At 41.4% G+C, this 20024-nt stretch overlaps 1 long non-coding RNA gene across 1 annotated transcript; it reads left to right on the top strand.

Moving 5' to 3' along the window:
* The first annotated feature begins 496 nt into the window (after window positions 1-496).
* Window positions 497-11084, top strand: LOC132342762 (uncharacterized). The gene is made up of 4 exons (XR_009491246.1): window positions 497-538; window positions 3623-3798; window positions 8359-8439; window positions 10796-11084. It is a non-coding gene; the product is annotated as an uncharacterized lncRNA (long non-coding RNA).
* The last annotated feature ends 8940 nt before the right edge of the window (window positions 11085-20024 follow it).

Consider the following 20024-nt stretch of genomic DNA (forward strand, 5'->3'; position numbering starts at 1 on the left):
CCCTGTGTACGAGATAGCAAAAGAGACACTGATGTATAGAACAGTCTTATGGACTCTGTGGGAGAGGGAGAGGGTGGGAAGATTTGGGAGAATGGCATTGAAACATGTAAAATATCATGTATGAAACGAGATGCCAGTCCAGGTTCGATGCACGATACTGGATGCTTGGGGCTGGTGCACTGGGACAACCCAGAGGGATGGTATGGGGAGGGAGGAGGGAGGAGGGTTCAGGATGGGGAACACATGTATACCTGTGGCGGATTCATTTTGATATTTGGCAAAACTAATACAATTATGTAAAGTTTAAAAATAAAATAAAATTAATTAAAAATATAAAAATAAATAAATAAATAAATAAACAGAGAAGTCCAGGAATCAGCCTAGAGTTTTCAAGCATGTGACTTTTCCCCAAAGATCTAAGGTGATTCCTTCTCTTACATCTAGTTAAGAACTTCTGGTTTATGCCTTGGAACTCTGGGACCTTATGTTGTCACAACAGAACAAAGATTACTCAACGAGGAAAATCTTGGCCCAATCTGTAAGTATACTATAGGTAACACATCTACTTTCCTTTCGAAGGGGAGGCATCTTGAAATCACAAGGGTCCTTATTAGGCTCTTCAACTCTACTGTCAAGAACTGTTGTGAAGGTTTAGTCACTAAGTCAACTCCAACTCTTCTTCCATACCCCATGAACTGTTGCCCACCACACTCCTCTGTCCACGGGACTTTCCAGGCAAGGATACTAGAGCAGGTTGCCATTTCCTTCTCCACTCTCAGGAATACATGACCATTAAACACATTCTGGTCTAGGACTAGCTGTTTCCACAGAATAACTACAGGGCAGGTATTGTCAGCATGTTACCACAATGCGCTACACACTCAGCACATATCTAAAGGCCACTCAGGGAAATCCTCATGGCAGATTCCTGAGGGATAAACAATAGCTCTTAATGCAGAAACAAAGAAAGGCAGTCAAGAAACAATAGTCCAGGGAAGGGGCAGGGTCCCAGTTCCCCCTCAGAGGAGATGTGGGGAGCAATCTGATATACATCTCTGAGTTCTTCTACGGAAAGTAAGAACCCCCCCTCCCACTCAGCACAGAAGATGGTAACTTCAGCCTGAGCACAAGCACGTGGACCCCAGAGTGATGGGAGCCAGAAGGCAGATGATCGAGACTCCTAGAACACCACTTCCCAGGTGGTGCTCAGTTCATTTCAGTCGCTCAGTGGTGTCTGATGCTTTGTGACCCAATGGAGCACAGTACGCAAGGCTTCCCTGTCCATCACCAACTCCCGGAGCTTGCTCAAACTCATGTCCATTGAGTTGGTGATGGCGTCCAATCAACTCATCCTCTGACGTCTCCTTCTCCTCCTGCCTTCAATCTTTCCTAGCACCAGGGTCTTTTCTGATGAGTCCGCCTGCCAATGCAGGAGACGTAAGAGATGCGTGTTCTGATCCCCAGGTTGAGAAGATCCCATTCAGAAAGACATGTCAACACATTCCAGTATTCTTGCCTGGAAAATCTCATGAACAGAGGAGCCTGGTGGGCTACGGTCCATGGGATCTCTTTTGTGCCCAGACAATTACGGAAGAAACATGGAGATGGACCCTCCCAAAGCCTGGATTCCTGAGTGCAAAAGCCAGAGAGTAGAGACACCCCCACTCCCGACCCTACCCACTACTGGGGACCTGTAGTGCTCGTGTAGTAGGACCAAGAAATTAACCTTTGTCGTTTTTAGCCCATGAGATTTGGGGGCTGTTTGTTTCTGTAGCAAAACCTGTCTTACTCTCATGTATGGAAAGTTTAACAACTTGCTAGGTGGATCTTATGCACAGTGAAGTTTGAGAAACACTACATGGGTGTGCCATGATTTCTTCCTGGCTTAGGGGAGGGCAAGAGGAAACTGCCTGTCTAGGCTTCATATCTGACTCCCATAGAAATGTTTTTGCCCTTTGGTGCTGTGCCATTGTCCTTCAGGGAGGTACAAGTATAAGAAAAAGCCTAGCTGCTTGGTTGGGTTTCTTAAGGATGTTGTTGAAGACTCTTGCCCCTCAGTTATAGCGTCCTCTTGGAAAATCTCTCTGATGTCAATACCAGTCTCAGTTTGGCTTTTCCTGAGTCATTAATGTGTTTCTAATCTATTGGTTGGGCTTCCCGGGTGGTGCAGTGGTAAAGAATCTGCCTGCCGAGGCAGGAAGCACAAGAGATGTGGGTTCTCTCCCTGGGTTGGGAAGGTCCCCTGGAGTAGGAAATGGCAACCTGTTCCAGTATTCTTGCCTGGAAAATCCCACATGCAGAGGAGCCTGGTGGGCTACAGTCCATGGGGTCGCAAAGAATCGGACACAACTGAGCACATACCCAATCTAATGTTTACTGGGAATTACCATTAACCCAAAAGAAGCCTCCAAGCCAAATCATGGCTTTCCTCTCAAAATATGCCAGACTTCATAGCATATCTTGTGTGGGTCATTGCACGCCTTCATTTTATTCTTCTGAACCAATTTCCCCCTTTCCACCAATTTTTCTGACTCACTCATTTTTACTTTATTTTGAATTATGTGTTTTTGCAAGCTGCCTTAATTCTTTTCAGGAAAAAAATGTAGTATAGGAATAAAACTGTAGATGACATGCGAGCGTGAATGCATAAATAACAGGCCCTTATTTCTAGAGCTCCAATAACGAACCTCAACTTGTTTTTTTAATGATGAAGGAAACGAGGAATGAAAAAAGCAGGGAGGGGATGAAGAGGAGGGAGTGGGGAGAGCGTGTAATGCCATGAACCCTCCACAGTATTCCAATTCTGGCTTCTAGTTAATAGGCAACAGAGGAAGGAAACTTTATCTTCAAGATAAATGTTATAAATTGCACATAATGAAATAAGGTCTTATTTTCCCACCTTTTGGTTTCTTATTTTTAAGATATACTGTCCTGTGTCAGCCCAAATATCTAGACTTATAGCACCCAATTCTATTCTGCTTGTAGAACAAATTCACTGGCACAGTCGATTTTTATTTTAATTATTTGTATAGAGTGGAAAGGAATGGCCTGATTTATTACTGAGTTGGACTCCAATGGCAATATTATTATAGTTGCAACAGATGAATAAACCAATATATTTCTTAAAGCCATAAAACAACCAGCTAGATGTCAGGGAAAATTGTCCTCCAAAACAACTGCAAAAAATAAAATTAAAAAAAATCAAGGGAAACAGTGGCCTCCTCAGCCTCCCAAAACCGTTCCAAAGAAAACAGGTCTCCCGACAATTAGGAAAAACTCATTTTAATGAACTTACTTTCTACCTACCCGCAGAAATTAAAAAATCACTGAAGTGATTTGTAACACTGTCTCTGGCATTGATGTGTTTATTCCATTTGAAGGTGTTTTTTAAACAAAATCGGTAGCCACAGAAGATCATTGCTCTTTCTCAGAACCCCAAATTTGACGTGCTGATGCATGAACCTTTGGCAGCATGCTGCAGAATTAAGTTGATCAGAAGTCTGTGCTGTGATGCCTGATTGGGACAGAACTGTTCTTTGCAAATTGCTTGGAAGGAGGAAGGAGGAAGGAGGGGGCAGAAATGGGAGGACCCTTTTTATAATCCATCTTTGCTTATCTTTAGCTTGCATGTCATTCCTACAAAGGCTGAGAACAATGAGCAGCGGGCTGCAGAGGGTGGCGAAAGTCAAGTGCAGCCTTGAACACCTCCCCTGGAAGGCTCCATTGGATTAGGTGAACTCAGGCCGCGCTGACTGCCTGGCTGCAGGGTGACCAGTGTTTCTGCTATCCTCTGTGATGGTGATGTTGATTTTTTTTTTTTTTTTTTTTGGTGTTTTCCATTTGTATTTATTTCAAAGAATGCTCGAGGTGGGCTGCACACCTCAAAACGTGCAGAACTACCCAGTGAATGTGAAATGTGTGTTTTCCCCAAAAATGTGTAAGACTTAAGACCTTGGGTTCTTGAATCAGAAAATTTTGATGAGATTCTGGTTCCACATATTTCTGGCCATGTGTCCTTGGGCAAGTTCCCTGACCATGTTGAGACTTACTTTTCTCATCTGCTGGGTGGGATTATGAATGCCTATCTCATCTGATTATTGATGGGACCCAAGGCAGTAGACTTAGCACAGTGCCCACCTCACAGTAATACCAACAGCAGAAGTTTCGGGGTGTTATTTACCTCAAACTTCATCATTTTTAAATTGTACAGGCTGCCTTTTATGTCAAGGGCCACTTGCAAATTCTCTCCTCGTGTCTGGAACTTGGTTATAAGGAAGTTTGCTCCAGGGACTTGTGGTTTCTTGGAAGATCCCATTTGAAAGTATGTCTTTCAATGTGAGCGCTGCAGCATCTTAATTCAGAGAAGGTAAAATATTTAGCTAGGAAACATGGAAAGTAAATGCTATGGGTCTGAAAATACTATGAGTCTCACCCCGAGAGCTCTTAAAATACCAAGGCTTTTTCTCTTCTGGCAGCAAATTTCAAAACCATGACGATAACAACAGCCACTGTGGTTGTACGTGTGAGGCACTTCCTGTGTTCCAGGCACTGTATCATAGCCCTTTCCAAGCCATAACTCATCTAATCATCACAATAATCCCCCAAGGCAGTTACTAGTTGCATCCCCATTTTACAGATGGAGAAACTGGCTCAAAGAGGTCCAGTCCCTTGCCCAAACTAGGAAGTGATTAAGCAAGGATTCAAACCCAAGTCAGGCTACTTCTACAGCCCATGGCTTTAACCAGTCTTAAGTAAAAACATAAGACAGTGGTCACTTACATTCTATTCCTTCCCTTAGAAGTCTTTTTTGCTCTTGCTAGCATTGGAGAGTTCATGCACCTCTCACCCCTCGTGCATGCAGACATAATCACTCAGTGTGTCTGACTCTGCGACCCCATGGACTGCAGCCCACTAGGCTCCCCTGTCCATAGGATTTCCCAGGCAAGAATACTGGAGTGGGTTGCCATTTCCTCCTCTAGGGGATCTTCCCAACCCAGGGATGGAACCTGTGGGCTCCTATGTCTCCTGCATTGCAGGCGAATTCTTTACCTGCTGAGCCATTGGGCAAGACCCTTCTCATTCCTCATGTTGGCACAATTCCACTTTAAGGAGCCCATTCATTTTTTAAAAAGCTTTTTTTTTTTTTTAATGTGGACTATTTTTAAAGCCTTTATTGAATTTGGTACAATGTTGCTCCTGTTTTATGTTTTGATGTTTTGGCCTTAAGGAGCATAGGATTTTAGCTCCCCAATAAGGGATTGAACATACAACCCCTGTATTGTAAGGTGAAGTCCCAACCACTCAACCACCAGGAAGGTCCCCAAGGAGCCCATTCTAAAGCTACTGTTGTTATTGTTGTTTAAATGCCCAGTTGTGTTCAACTCTTTTGCAACCCATGCCCTGTAGCCCGCCAGGCTCCAGGATCCCAACCTAGGGATCGAATCTACATCTTTAGCACTGAGCCACCTGGGAAGCCCTCTAAAGTGACTGCTGTGCTATGCTGTGCTAAGTGGCTTCAGTCACGTCTGACTCTGTGCAACGCTATGGACTGTAGCCCGCCAGGCTCCTCTGTCCATGGGATTCTCCAGGCAAGAATACTGGAGTGGGTTGCCTTGCCCTCCTCCAGGGGATCTTCCTGACCCAGGGATCGAAACTGAATCTCTTACATCTCCTGCATTGGCAGCTTGGTTCTTTACCACTAGTGTCACCTGGGAAGCCTCTGAAGGGACTATTTTTAGGCAAAAGAATGACTCCAATGGTGGGAACATTTGGCTTTGAAGCAATACATTCTCTTCTCCATCTCTAAGATTTCAATACACAGCATTCAGGCACTGTGGTGGCTGACCAAGCTACTAAAAAGATGGTCTCTGCTTTCAAGGAGATCCCTTTTAAAAGCAAATGCACAAATGAAAAGCTCCATATTCACAGATATCCCACAATGTAGAGGAAAATATCCCCCAAGTATTGCAGTGAAGAAAACCTTTTCTTCCCAATGCTCACCTTCCCTTGGCACAAGTAATTAATTTCATAGCTAGAAAATCTCCCACCTATCTGGCCTGGAGACCCCATCTCTAGCTCAAACTAGACAATAACCAAAGGATAATCAAAAGATCAAAAATACATGATTTAAACCCCTCTTCACTGTGAAAAAAGAACATTCATATTTATTTATTCCTTATTGAAAAAAAAAGATTTCATTTGTAACTCTAAAAGAATTCATAGTTTCTTTAGGCCATTGTTCTGATTTGGAGCAATTCATCACAGAGCGATAACACACTGATGATGTGTTACACTAATACATCCTTACATTGGTAATGCTCTAATGATCTGGCAGGCTCCTAAATCACCAGAGAGCTGTCACTCCTGTGATGTGTTACTCAGAGATACGGCTCTGATCGGAGAAAGGCATCCAGGAACTCAACAATGGGAGAATTATATTTTTTGACTTCAGAATTTCTTGGCTATAAATAATAACCTCTTTCACAGAAAACAGAAAACTCAGCCTGAAACCAGGAGAAGCAGCAAAATTCCTTATATGTTTGAGTACACCCGAGATACCAAGATAAGCATATAGATTTAGTGGCCTTGGCTGTGTGATAGAGGAGGCCACTGATAAGAAAATTTCTGAAGTATCAATGGGGCTGCTGAATGTGTTCCTGAAAGGTAATCAGTTGGGTGCTTACGGATCCATTCATCAGTGATGTGGATTTCATCAGTGCCCTAAAATAAACAATGTTAAAACCTGAGTCAAAAGAAAAATGACAGGGTAAGGAGAGAGGTACCCTCTTCAGCGCTGTTGGCAGGAGAGTAAATTGATATAACCTTTCAGAGGGCAGTTGGGCAATATCTATCAAAATTTAAAGCATGCATATTCTGGGCCCAGCAATTTCATTTCCAAAAATCTATCTTGCAGACATTCACACATGTACAGAGAATATGGGTGTGTAAGAACATTTACTGCAGCAACTGTTGCAACTGAAAAAAAAAGAATGCAAACAACCTAAATACCCATCAATAGTGGAGTGTTTAACTAGATCAGTCTGTATTCATTCTGTGAAGTTTAAGTGGCCATTACAAATTATGATATGGATCAATGGCTTTGAAAGTGTTGCAGAGACTTGTAGAGCTATGATTGTCAATTTCTTTGTGGACCGCTTGGGGATTCACCTGGGGAGGTAATAAAGATCACAGAGGCCCAAGCTCACTGAAGGAAAATCAGATCTGAACCTCTGTATTTCCATCAGGGTCTCCAGCTGGTGATGAGATACACTGAAACAAAAGAACCACTTTTCTGGAATACCTCTAGGCATTGGACACTCTGGATCCTCTCCCTAGCCTCACTGTGTTTGTGGATGTGTTCAGTCACTAAGTCAAGTCTGACTCTTTGCAATCCCATGGACAGCAGCATGCCAGGCTTCCCTGTCCTTCACAATCTCTGGGAGTTTGCTCAAACTCATGTCCATTGAGTCAGTGATGCTATCTAACAATCTCATCCTCTGTTGTCCCTTTCTCCGCTTGCCCTCAATCTTTCCCAGCATCAGGGTCTTTCCCAATGATTCGGCTCTTTGCATCAGGTGGCCAAAGTATTGTAGCTTCAGCTTCAGTGTCAGTCCTTCCAATGAATATTCAGGGTTGATTTCCTTTAGAACTGACTTGTTTGATCTCTTTGCTGTCCAAGGGAAACTCAAGAGTCTTCTCCAGGACCATTTCACTTAGGTAGGTCTCTGCAAAAGATTTTCTTACAAGGTTGCTTTAAACAGGTTTGAAAACAATCCTATAGAAAGGTAGTTAAAATCATTGAGTCTTTATACTGTACTGTACAGTCATTCTCATTTAATCCTTATAGCAACACAATGAATTAGGTCATATTACTATCACAATTAGATGCTTCCTTGGTGGCTCAGTGGAAAAGAATCTGCCTGCAGTGCAGGAGATGCAAGTTAAATCCCTGGGTCAGGAAGATCCCCTGGAGAAGGAAAGGGGGACCCACTCCAATATTCTTTCCCGGATAATCCCATGGACAGAGGAGCCTGGAGGGCTACAGTCAGTGGGGCTGCAAGACTCGGACACAACTTAGTGACTAAACCACCACCACTACCACCATCCCAATTGGCAGACTAGGGGCACTAAGAGGATAATTCAATTCCTCGAGATCAGCACAGCTAGTAATTCTGGAGTAGGGACATGAACCCAAGCAGTGTGGTTTTAGAGCCTGAGTGAACTGCTTTCTGACTCCAACGTGTATGTAAACCCACATATTTGTTGACTTGGAAACAGGCCCACAATATATGGGGGTTTTGAGAAGCAAGCTAATAAACAGCATGTGCAATTGGATACCACTTTATTATATATTCACAGGAAGGGATGGATGTGAAAAGAAAAAAAAAATGAAGCTATATCCAAAATGAAGAAAATCAGAAGCATGGATCAGCCAGCTGGGTAATGTGTTCTAAAGATTCTGAATTTGATATACTCTATTATCAAACAGGCACAATAATGAGTCTTTCTCAAGTTGTATATGGGTGAATTGCCCTAAGGAAGCACATATGTACTGAAGCATTTCTGTATGCATAGCCCACATTCTTGAGACTGAAATGTGTTGGTTTCAGGGTCCCATTGAGGAAGGAGACCCTGTGTAAGCTCCATGAAAGCAAGAACCTCATCTATCTTGCTCCTCCAATATCTTCAGAACCTACTCACTGGAAGGCACTATAGTACATGATCCACAAACAGTTATGGAAGGAATAAGTGAATATTGTAACTACAGAATGCTTTTCTTGAAGGTCATGTGGCTGTATTGACCAGAATTTTGTCTGCATTTTAAGACTATTTTTTAGAGCAGTTTTAGATTCACAGAAAAATCGAGAAGTTGCAGAGATTTCTTATAGACCCTCTGCCCACACATATGCATAGTCTCCCTCATTAGCAATGCCCTCCACTGGGAAGAGTTTACTGTTGGTGCTATATATTCTGCAGGTTTGGACAAGTATATAATGACACATGGGCTTCCCAGGTAGCTCAGTGGTAAAGAATCTGTCTGCCAAGCAGGAGATGCAGGTTTGATCCCTAGGTTGGGAAGATACCCTGGAGAAGGAAATGGCAACCCATTCCAGTATTTTTGCCTGGGCAATCTCAAGGACAGAGGAGCCTGGTGGACTACAGTCCACGGGGTCTCAAAGAGTTGAACACAACTTAGTGACTAAAACAACAACAACATTAATGACACAAATCCACCATTAGAGTATCATACATAGAGTATTGTAAGAACATTCTCACTGCCCCAAAAATCCTTTATGCTCTACCTGTTCATCCCTCCTTCATCCTTAACTCCTCACAACCACTAATCTTTTTACCTTCTCCACATAGTTTTGCCTTTTCCAGAAGGTCATATAGTTGGACTGATATAGTAGGTGGCCTTTTCATATATGCCTCTTTCACTTAGTAATAGCAATTTAAGTTTCCTCCAAGTCTTTTCATGTCTTGATAGCTCATTTTTTTTAGGACTGAATAACATTCAATGGTCTGTATATATCCATTTGTTCATTCACCTACTGAAAGATACCTTGGTTGCTTCCAAGTTTTGGTAACTATGAATAAAGCTTCTATAAATATTGTGTTCCAGTTTTGATGTGGTTCTCAGTTTTTTACTCCTTTAGGTAAATTCTAAGGAGAGAGGTTTTTGGATCATATGGTTAAGAGTGTGTTTAGTTTTGTAAGAAACTCCCAAACTGTCTTTCAAAGTGGCTATTCCATTTCACATTCCCATCACCAGTGAATGAGAGTTCCTGTTGCTCCATATCCTTGCCAGCATTTGTTATCGTCAGTATTCTAGATTTTGGCCATTCTGATAAATGTGTAGTGGTGTCTCGTTGCTCTAATTTGCATTTCCCTGATGATATATGATGTGACGCATCTTTTCATATGCTTATCTTCCAATTGTAGGTCTTCTCTGGTGAAGTATTTGTTAAGGTCTCTGGCTCATTTTTCAATTGGGTTGTTTTCTTACTGTTGAGTTTTAAGAGCTATCTGTGTATTTTGGATAACAATCCCTTATCAGATGTGTCTTTTGCAAGTACTTTCTCCCAGTCTGTGGCTTGTCTTTTCATTCTCTAGATAGTATCTTCTACATAACAGTTGGGGAAATTTTTTTAATCACAAGTTTGCCATAGGCAAGATAAAAGTTTTCTTGCTTTTGTTTAAATCACCTAATCTAGATAAATCTCCCTACTGGTTTTTTTTTTTAAAGAATCAACAGATAGAATGGAATTGAACTCACTCAAGAGCCAAGGGAGAAGTGACACAAAAGAAGTAGCAGATGGTTCTCCTGTCTTCATGAAACTTACAAGTTCTTACCAGAATGAGAAAACATAGATTTAATGAAGAATTACAAAATGACAAAAAGTTTACAAATCACATGTTAGAATACATAGTGTAGGCTGAGTTAAAGGAAAAGGAAAAGTCTAAAATAGCCACAAAAGACATAAAGTTTTAATTGGACTCTATAAAAATAATTTGCATTAGCCACGAACATTAGTAGATTGTCTATATATAGTATCTAGACCAGTGACTCTCAACTATTGCATATTGCATACTAATGAACCATCAGTCTGGCACAGAGAAACAACCAGATTTTGCTGAATGTGACATTTTTTTAATGGGGGCACAGCTGAAAAAGCATCCTCCAGCCACATCAAGCCTCGGGTATGTTTTGTTTAACTTCACGAGTGACTATAAAATATTTGAATTAATTGTCAATAGTTGAAAATTAAGAACTTCTTCAAAATCTCTATTTCAGGCTTCTCTTGAAAAATCAAAAGTTTTTGCCACACTGGACCTGTCTGTCATTCCACATGATGGTAACTGGCCAGAGCTGCTGGGTAACTACTGCGCATGCATCACTAGGACTTCCGCCCCTACTCTGCCCCACTGTTTTACTCCCCACTTCCATCACTCATTTATGTTATTTCTGTATGTCTATGCCAGGCCCGCATAGACAGTGACGCTAATCACCCATCGTGTAAATGCATAGGAAAATGTCATGAAGGCTACGCCCCATACCTCAATAGAGATTACCTGTGAGAAGGGTCATGGAGTGGAGAGACATTCTATTTTCCAATTTACATCTGCATTTTTGAAGATTTTAGAACAAGAATGTTTTATTATTATAACGTTACAAATCAATGTTTATTAAGAAGTTATAATCATGTGTGTAGAAAACTAAAAATACCTTAAGAGCAGAATAAATGGATTATTAGATATTCTTAGAAGGGAGAGATATTATCTTTAACTGAGAAAATTCTCCAGGAATGAGTTGTGAGATTATGCTAGAATCTCAACTTGGTTCATTATTTGACATTTAGCAGGACAGATGCTATATGAGAAAAGTGTTAGTTGCTCAGTCGTGTCTGACTCTTTGGGATCCCGTGGACTGTAGCCTGCCAAGACTCCTGTGTCCATGGAATTCTCCAGGCAAGAATACTGGAGTGGGTAGCCATTCCCTTCTCCAGAGGATCTTCCTGACCCAGGGATCAAACCTAGGTCTCCCACATTGCAGGCAGATTCTTTACTGTCTGAGCCACCAGCGGCAATGTATTTTCAGTGAGTAGATTCCAGAACACGTATCAGTCAAACTGGAAGGTCAAATAGGACTAGAATAGGTGAAACCCTGGACATAGTAGGTGACATTGAAGAAAAAATCAGCCGTAGACTAGTCTGTTGTTCTCTTTTTGCTTTTATTAGTACAAAAATCAGCAAGACCAGGATTCATATCTATTTAAGATGAGAACGTGTGGGCCAGTTGGGCTTTTGCCTGTCCCATACAGAGACACAAAAACGCATGATCATGAGTTGGGCAAACCCCAGAAAAACCTTATTCTTCTCGATACATCCTAAGGACAAGGGTATGTTCAAATGAATAAACACTATTTAAGCAGCTCAATCAGGCAGAAATAATGGTCCTGGTAATTTTGATCTTCTCAGCTTATTCTCTGAGCTCCCTAAAAGAATTCTTTAATCAAATTTTATTTTTCAGTTTCCATTAAAACCTAAAATAAGAGAATCCCAAGCATGTTTCCAAAGTCTACAGAAAGCAATGAAAATAAACTTAATCGTCAGCTGGAATACAGCAAATAAAAAGAAATCATTCTTCCTCTCACTGAGTTTTCAGGAAAGAGGTAACACAAAAATCACAGTTTTTAAATCCATAAGGAACTGCAATTATTTGCCTATACTTCCAATTTATGGCTCTGCAGACAAACCAGTTTTACTATGAAGATTTTTAAAATAATCCCCTTCATCTTAAAAGAAGTTTGGATGAGATGAATCTGTTAGTCCTCCTAGCTCTGGGAGCCTATGCTTTATGACAGTAAATTCTCTCAAACAGCTGTTGTTTTTTAAATAACTAATTAGCACTACCATGGCTGGCTACTACAGTTAATTGGGGGAAAAAAAGTCTAGCAATGAATTATTTCAATCCATGTGGTGATTTCTTTATTATGGGTTATCTCTAAATTTCTAATGCGATTGTTTTATTATAAAAATAATGACAATATCCATTAAATACTGAGTGTTTTTATGCGCCAGACACTTAACTGGTGGTGTATTTTTTAATCTTGACATCAATCTATTAAGTAGAATTTAACGTCCCCCATTTTATATATTAGAAAACTAAGGCTCCAAGCGTTAAATACCTTCCCAAGGTCTCAGAGATAAGAAATGATGGAGCCAGGACTCAAATCCAAATTGATTTTCTGCCAAAACTTTTGTTCTTATTTGTTCCACCACACAGTGTCCAGATTTAAAGATAAGCTGTTTTTTATCAGAAGAAGCCAAATTTAATCTATCCCTTTGATTGATTGATTTAGTGATAGACCATATAGTCTCTATTAATAAGACTCCAATAAGGAAATAGGAGCCAATTTTTCCTATCATTGTTCATTATTCACATTTTAATATAGACTTATATTTCCCTGTAGTTATAATGCTCACGTAAAAAGAATCAGAGAGCTATAATTATTTTCATTGTCTCAAACATGATCTGCACTTTTAATAAGATTCTTAGAAATATGTATCGTAGGCCTCACACCCACTCCCAAGCATAGCTTTATTACTCAACCATCTGCATAGTTCCCTTGACAAAGAGCATGTCACTTTCATACTTAATAGCTGAGTAGGATTGATATGATACCAAACAAATGCCTTTCTGTTCAAGAGAATCTATACTTGAGAAAACATGTTTCCCCCAGGAAGCCTCCATTTATCCACCAGGATGAATCATGAAGATGGGTGACAAAGGCAATTCCCCAAAGAGAGGATTTGCTCACGTGCTTTGATTGGTTGGGCTTTCGGCTCTGAAAAGTACACCTGCAAATTAAGCATGTGAATTATCTTCTCAATGTCTTCTCAGTTTTGTTCATTTCAGTGGGAGAAGAGTAAGGCAGTGTTTAGACCCAAAGCACTTTCCAAATGGAACACGCAAGTTGGATCTAAACATTTACTAAGACATGCTCTGAGTCCAGTCATATTATTTCAAACAGAAACATCATTTGGCCAGACAGAGCCGATTCCAACATTCACTGTGGCTACAAAAGGATTCTGTTTTGGCCAGCAAAGACTTCCAAAAAAACATTGCTAGCCATCCATGGAAAAGGAGTGAGTGCCCCCTGGTGAAAATGTGGGAAATGTTTCCATATGTTATTTTTGGCTGGCAAGAAGGTGCAGATGTCTTCACAATAAAAATATACTCACTAGGAGTGCTCGTCTCCTTGAGAAGAGTTGGCACAGTTTGGAGCACTGGATCCACAGTGTGGCAAAGACACACAAAGAGGGGAAGACTGTCAAAGCCATCACCAAGACACAGCTAAGGGGCAGGCACCCACATTACTAAAGCTGGGGATCATGGGTGACTTCTGTTGCATTTTCTCCTACCCCTGTTGGAAGGTTTCTTTTTCTGCCCCTCTCCAAACCCATTCTCCACTCATTTCCATGCTGCTCTGTGTCCTGGAAGCTGATCTTTAGAGATTCTGTAAACCTATGTCCTTGTTCTGTGGTTTCTAGTTGGATTCAACCAAGGGAAGTCACCACCAGATGATCAAAGGTGGGAGGAGAGAGACACTGGACCTCCCTCTTTGCCAGTACAGGTTGGGAGGGATTATGTCCCTCAACCTATATCTCAGCTCTCTAATGTACCTTTCCCACTCCAGGGTCTGGTGAACTTTCCCTTCCAAAGTCCCTTCAGGCTTACAGTTGCTCTTTCCTGTCACTGGCTTGGGGCACTTCACCTTTCTTTATTGTGTTCCCTTAATCCTGCCCACACATTTGTATAAAGTCCATACGGTAAACATATCCTCTTAGCCCTTGTGAGCATATCATCGTCACTTATCCTCATATCCTCTGACACAGTACTTTGCATTTGTTTCCAATTTTCCACAATAGGCTTCTATCCCAATGCAACTGCAGGGACGCTGAAGGTTACTGGTTGTCCCCATTACACCGGTTCTGACCACTTGGATTGGGGTAAGGTCAGAAGAATCAGAAGGTGGGGGCTTTGTTTTCAGGGTCTTACCCACCATCCTATTCTCCAGGGGTTTAATTAAGACAATTGCCACTCTCTCTGGAGAAGGAAATGGCAACCCACTCCAGTATTCTTGCCTGGAGAATCCCAGGGATGGGGGAGCCTAGTGGGCTGCCGTCTGTGGGGTCGCACAGAGTTGGACACAACTGAAGCGACTTAGCAGCAGCAGCAGCCACTCTCTCTTTCCAACTGCTGGCTTCCACTGCTTCTCTACATTTTGAACAGGAAAAAGAAAGACTGTTCACATTCAGCCTTCCCCTATCTCACTAGGAGGGAAGGAGAACACGGTGTGCTTTCAGGAGGGATCTAGACAATTAAGCAAACAGTGGACGGGTTCTGTGGATCTGGAGTTGGCAAGACTGGGCGCTCTGCAAACAGCAGGAACAGAAGGGCAGCATGTCGAGTTAGCTTCCAGGGTATCCAGCCCAGAGTTTTTTAAACAAAAGAAAACAGGCATGGTTGGACCCTGCTAGTTAGACCTGTGCTCCAAAGATCCATATTTCCTTTGTTAGTCTGCTATAAAACGGTCATCCAAGATCTTGCCTAAATATACTTTATTGATGCTGTGAATGGCAATGATAAGGACAGGAGTATGGACTTTGATGCTAAACCTGGAGTCAACTCCCAGATCCACTCCCATCTTCAGTTCAGTTCAGTTCAGTAGCTCAGTTGTGTCCGATTCTTTGTGACCCCATGAATCACAGCACGCCAGGCCTCCCTGTCCATCACCAACTTCCGGAGTTTACTCAAACTCATGTCCATCAAGTCGGTGATGCCATCCAGCCATCTCATCTTCTGTCATCCCCTTCTCCGCCTGCCCCCAATCCCTCCCAGCATCAGAGTCTTTTTCAATAAGTCAACTCTTCGCATGAGGTGGCCAAAGTACCTGAGTTTCAGCTTTAGCAACAGTCCTTCCAAAGAACACCCAGGACTGATCTCCTTTAGAATGGACTGGTGTATCTCCTTGCAGTCCAAGGGAGAAGATTCAAGAGTCTTCTCCAACACCACAGTTCAAAAGCATCCATTCTTTGGCACTCAACTTTCTTCACAGTCCAACTCTCACATCCATATATGACCTCTGGAAAAACCATAGCCTTGACTAGACAGAACTTGGTTGGCAAAGTAGTGTCTCTGCTTTTGAATATGCTGTCTAGGTTGATCATAACTTTCCTTCCAAGGAGTAAGCATCTTTTAATTTCATGGCTGCAGTCACCATCTGTAGTGATTTTGGAGCCCAGAAAAATAAAGTCAGCCACTGTTTCCACTATTTCCCCATCTATTTCCCATGAAGTGATGGGACAAGATGCCATGATCTTAGTTTTCTGAATGTTGAGCTTTAAGCCAACTTTTTCACTCTCCTCTTTCACTTTAACAAGAGGCTTTTTAGTTCCTCTTCACTTTCTGCCATAAGAGTGGTATCATCTGCATATCTGACATTATTGATATTTCTCCCAGTAATCTTGATTCCAGCTTGTGCTTCCTCCAGCCCAGCGTTTCTCATGATGTACTCTGCATATAATTAAATAAGCAGGGTGACAATATACAGCCTTGATGTACTCCTTTTCCTATTGGGAACCATGTTGTTCCATGTCCAGTTCTAAGTGTTGCTTTCTGACCTGCATACAGATTTCCCAAGAGGCAGGTCAGGTGGTCTAGTATTCCTATCTCTTTCAGAATTTTCCACAGTTCTGATCCACACAGTTAAAGGCTTTGGCATAGTGAATAAAGCAGAAATAGATGTTTATCTGGAACTCTCTTGCTTTTTCGATAATCCAGCGAATGCTGGCAATTTGATCTCTGGTTCCTCTGCCTTTTCTAAAACCAGCTTGAACATCTGGAAGCTCACGGTTCATGTATTGCTGAAGCCTGGCTTGGAGAATTTTGAGCATTACTTTACTAGCGTGTGAGATGAGTGCAATTGTGCTGTAGTTTGAGCACTCTTTGGTATTGCCTTTCTTTGGGATTGGAATGAAAACTGACCTTTTCCAGTCCTGTGGCCTGGAGTTTTCCAAATTTGGAAATTGGAAACTGCTGAGTTTTCCAAATTTGCTGGCATACTGAGTGCAGCACTTTCACAGCATCATCTTTCAGGATTTGAAAGAGCTCCCCTGGGATTCCATCACCTCCACTAGCTTTGTTCGTAGTGATGCTTTCTAAGGTCCACTTGACTTCACATTCCAGGATGTCTGGATCTAGGTTAGTGATCACACCATCATGATTATCTGGGTCATGAAGATCTTTTTTGTATAGTTCTTCTGTGTATTCTTGCCATCGCTTCTTAATATCTTCTGCTTCTGTTAGGTCCATACTATTTCTGTCCTTTATCGAGCCCATCTTTGCATGAAATGTTCCCTTGGTATCTCTAATTTTCCTGAAGAGATCTCTAGTCTTTCACATTCTATTGTTTTCCTCTTTTTCTTTGCACTGATCACTGAGGAAGGCTTTCTTATCTCTTCTTGCTATTCTTTGGAACTCTGCATTCAGATGCTTATATCTTTCCTTTTCTCCTTTGCTTTTCATTTCTCTTCTTTTCACAGCTATTTGTAAGGCCTCCTCAGACAGCCATTTTGCTTTTATGCATTTCTTTTTCTTGGAGATGGTCTTAATCCCTGTCTCCTGTACAATGTCACAAACCTCCGTCCATAGTTCATCAGGCACTCTGTCTATCAGATCTAGCCCCATAAATGTATTTCTCACTTCCAGTGTATAATCATAAGGGGTTTGATTTAGGTCATACCTGAATGATCTAGTGGTTTTCCCTACTTTCTTCAATTTAAGTCTGAATTTGGCAATAAGGAGTTCATGATCTGAGCCACAGTCAGCTCTCGGTCTTGTTTTTGCTGACTGTATAGAGCTTCTCCATCTTTGACTGCAAAAAATATAATTAATCTGATTTTGGTATTGACCATCTGGTGATGTCCATGTGTTGAATCTTCTCTTGTGTTGTTGGAAGAGGGTGTTTGCTATGACCAATGCTTCTCTTGGCAAAACTCTGTTTGCCTTTGCCCTGCTTCATTCCATACTCCAAGGCCAAATTTGCCTGTTACTCCAGGTGTTTCTTGACTTCCTACTTTTGCATTCCAGTCTCCTATAATGAAAAAGACATCTTACTGTGTGATAAAGGACAAATTTTACTTACTTTACGTCTGAGACTAACTGTCCTCAACCATTAAATGAAATGACAATACTTTTAGAATTGGGTGGTATTAAGGGTAAATGGCCCTGGAGAAGGGAGTGGCAACCCATTCTAGTATTCTTGCCTGAAGAATCCCAAGGACAGAGGAGCCTGGCAGTCTATACTCATGGGGTCACAAAGAATCAGACACGACTGAACAACTAACACATACAAGGGTTAATGGGGCTTCCCAGGTAGCTCAGTGGGTAAAGAACCTGCCTGCAATGCAGGAGATGCTGGAGACATGGATTCAATTCCTGGGTCAGGAAAATCCCCTGGAGGAGGGCACAGCAACCCATTCCAGTATTCTTGCATGGAGAATCCCATGATCAGAGGAGCCTGGTGGGCTACAGTCCATAAGTCACAAAGAGTTGGACACGACTAAAGTGACTGAGCATTACACAGCACAGCATAAGGGTAAACGAGGGCTTAGCAGGTAGCGCTAGTGGTAAAGAACCCGTCTGCCAATGCAGGAGACATAAGAGACATGGGTTCAATCCCTGGGTCAGGAAGATCTCCTAGGGGAGGACATGGCGACCTACTCCAGTATTCTTGCTTGGAGAATCCCCTGAACAGAGGAGTCTGAGGGGCTGCAGTCCATGGGGTCTCAAAAAGTCAGACACAACTGAATTGACTTAGCACGCACACAGGGGTAAATGAAATCATGGGGTCAAAGTACACCATCCCAGACACGGAGCCAGAACTCCAGGACGGGATTTTGCTTCCTCCCTTTTACTTCCCAAAGTATTGTAGGGTTCTATATCCTCACTAAAATTCAACGATTAGATCATCATAAAGAAAACTGCTTAGAGCTAACATTAGATGGCATTGTTCTGCACCAAGAAAATTTCTCCTTGCTTCCTTTCACATCTGCTCAGGATTGACATCCTAGGAATCATAAAATGAATGAAAAGAGTTAAATATTGAAGGCTTATTATACAACAGGCACAACACTAAGACTTTTAAAAATGTTATGCTTATCAAAAATATAAATGCACGTATTTAAGGTGTTAAAATAATTAATGATAATATACTGTATGATGCAGGGAACCCTACTCAATGTATTGTGGTGACATAAATAGGAAGGAAATCCAAAAGAGAAGGGATATATTCTATATGTAGAACTGATTCACTTTCTGTACAATAGAAACTAACACAACAACATTGTAAAGCAACTACACTCCAATTAAAATTTTTTTAATTAAAAAAAAAACACAGAATTTTAAAAATAGATCCTGTGGATCCCCTCTGCCTCTCCTCCTTTGGATGGGACAGATAAATAAAAATTATTTAAACATTGCTTATCAAAAACATCCTTATGGGATTTCCCTGGTGGTCCAGTGGTTAAGACTTCACCTTTCAATGCAGGGAGTGTGGGTTCAGTCCCTGGTCAGGGAACCAAGATCCCACATGACTCATGGCCAAAAAATAAAAACATGAAGCAGAAGCAATATTGTGACAAATTCAATAAAGACTTTTTAAAAGGTCCATGTCAAAAAAATATAAAAATCCTTATTCTACGCTCATACTTGATTTCACTACGTATAGAATTCCAAGTGGGAGTAAATGTTTTCAAATTCTGAAAGCATTTCTCCATCATCTTCCAACATCCATTGTGGCTGTTGAGAAGTGTGAAACCATTCCGATTCCTGGTCCTTTTCCGTGTGGCTACTTTCCCCTCTCCCTCTTTTCTGAGATCTGTGGACCTGGTGTCAATCATTTTCCATCCAGTGTGCTGATATTTCAGTGGCCCTCCCTATCTGGGAATTCACCCTTCATTTCTGAGAAATGTTCAGTTGTCTGTCCCTCCATGTTCTCTTTTTGGAACCCCATCATTCAGATCTTATACTTTCTGGGCTGGTCCTCTCCATCATTTCATCTGTTTACTCAGCTTTCCAGGATATATTCTTCACTTCATCTTTCCCCTGGCTTAATCCTCAGTCTCTTCTATGGAATGTCTCGTTTCTGTTCTCACTTGGAATTACTGAGAGTTCTATTTTATTTTCTAAATATTCCTTTTAAAGCATCCTGTTCTTGCTTTATGCATACAATGATAAAAGGATTTTTTTTTCTTAATTTCTTTTCCCTGCATGGGCTCCATTTTTTCCCAGATTGTTTTGTTGTTATTGATTTTTTTGTTGCTCATTTTTATTTCTATCTTTCAATGTTTAAGCTTTCTCTTATGTCTGGTAGTCCAGTGATCTGCGTATTTGAGAGTACGGAGCTTGGAATTCTCTGACAGTCTAGTGATTAGGACTCCAAGTTTTCACTGGGGTT

Source organism: Bos taurus, chromosome 18 (genome assembly GCF_002263795.3).
Source record: "Bos taurus isolate L1 Dominette 01449 registration number 42190680 breed Hereford chromosome 18, ARS-UCD2.0, whole genome shotgun sequence".
NCBI classification, from domain to species: domain Eukaryota; kingdom Metazoa; phylum Chordata; class Mammalia; order Artiodactyla; family Bovidae; genus Bos; species Bos taurus.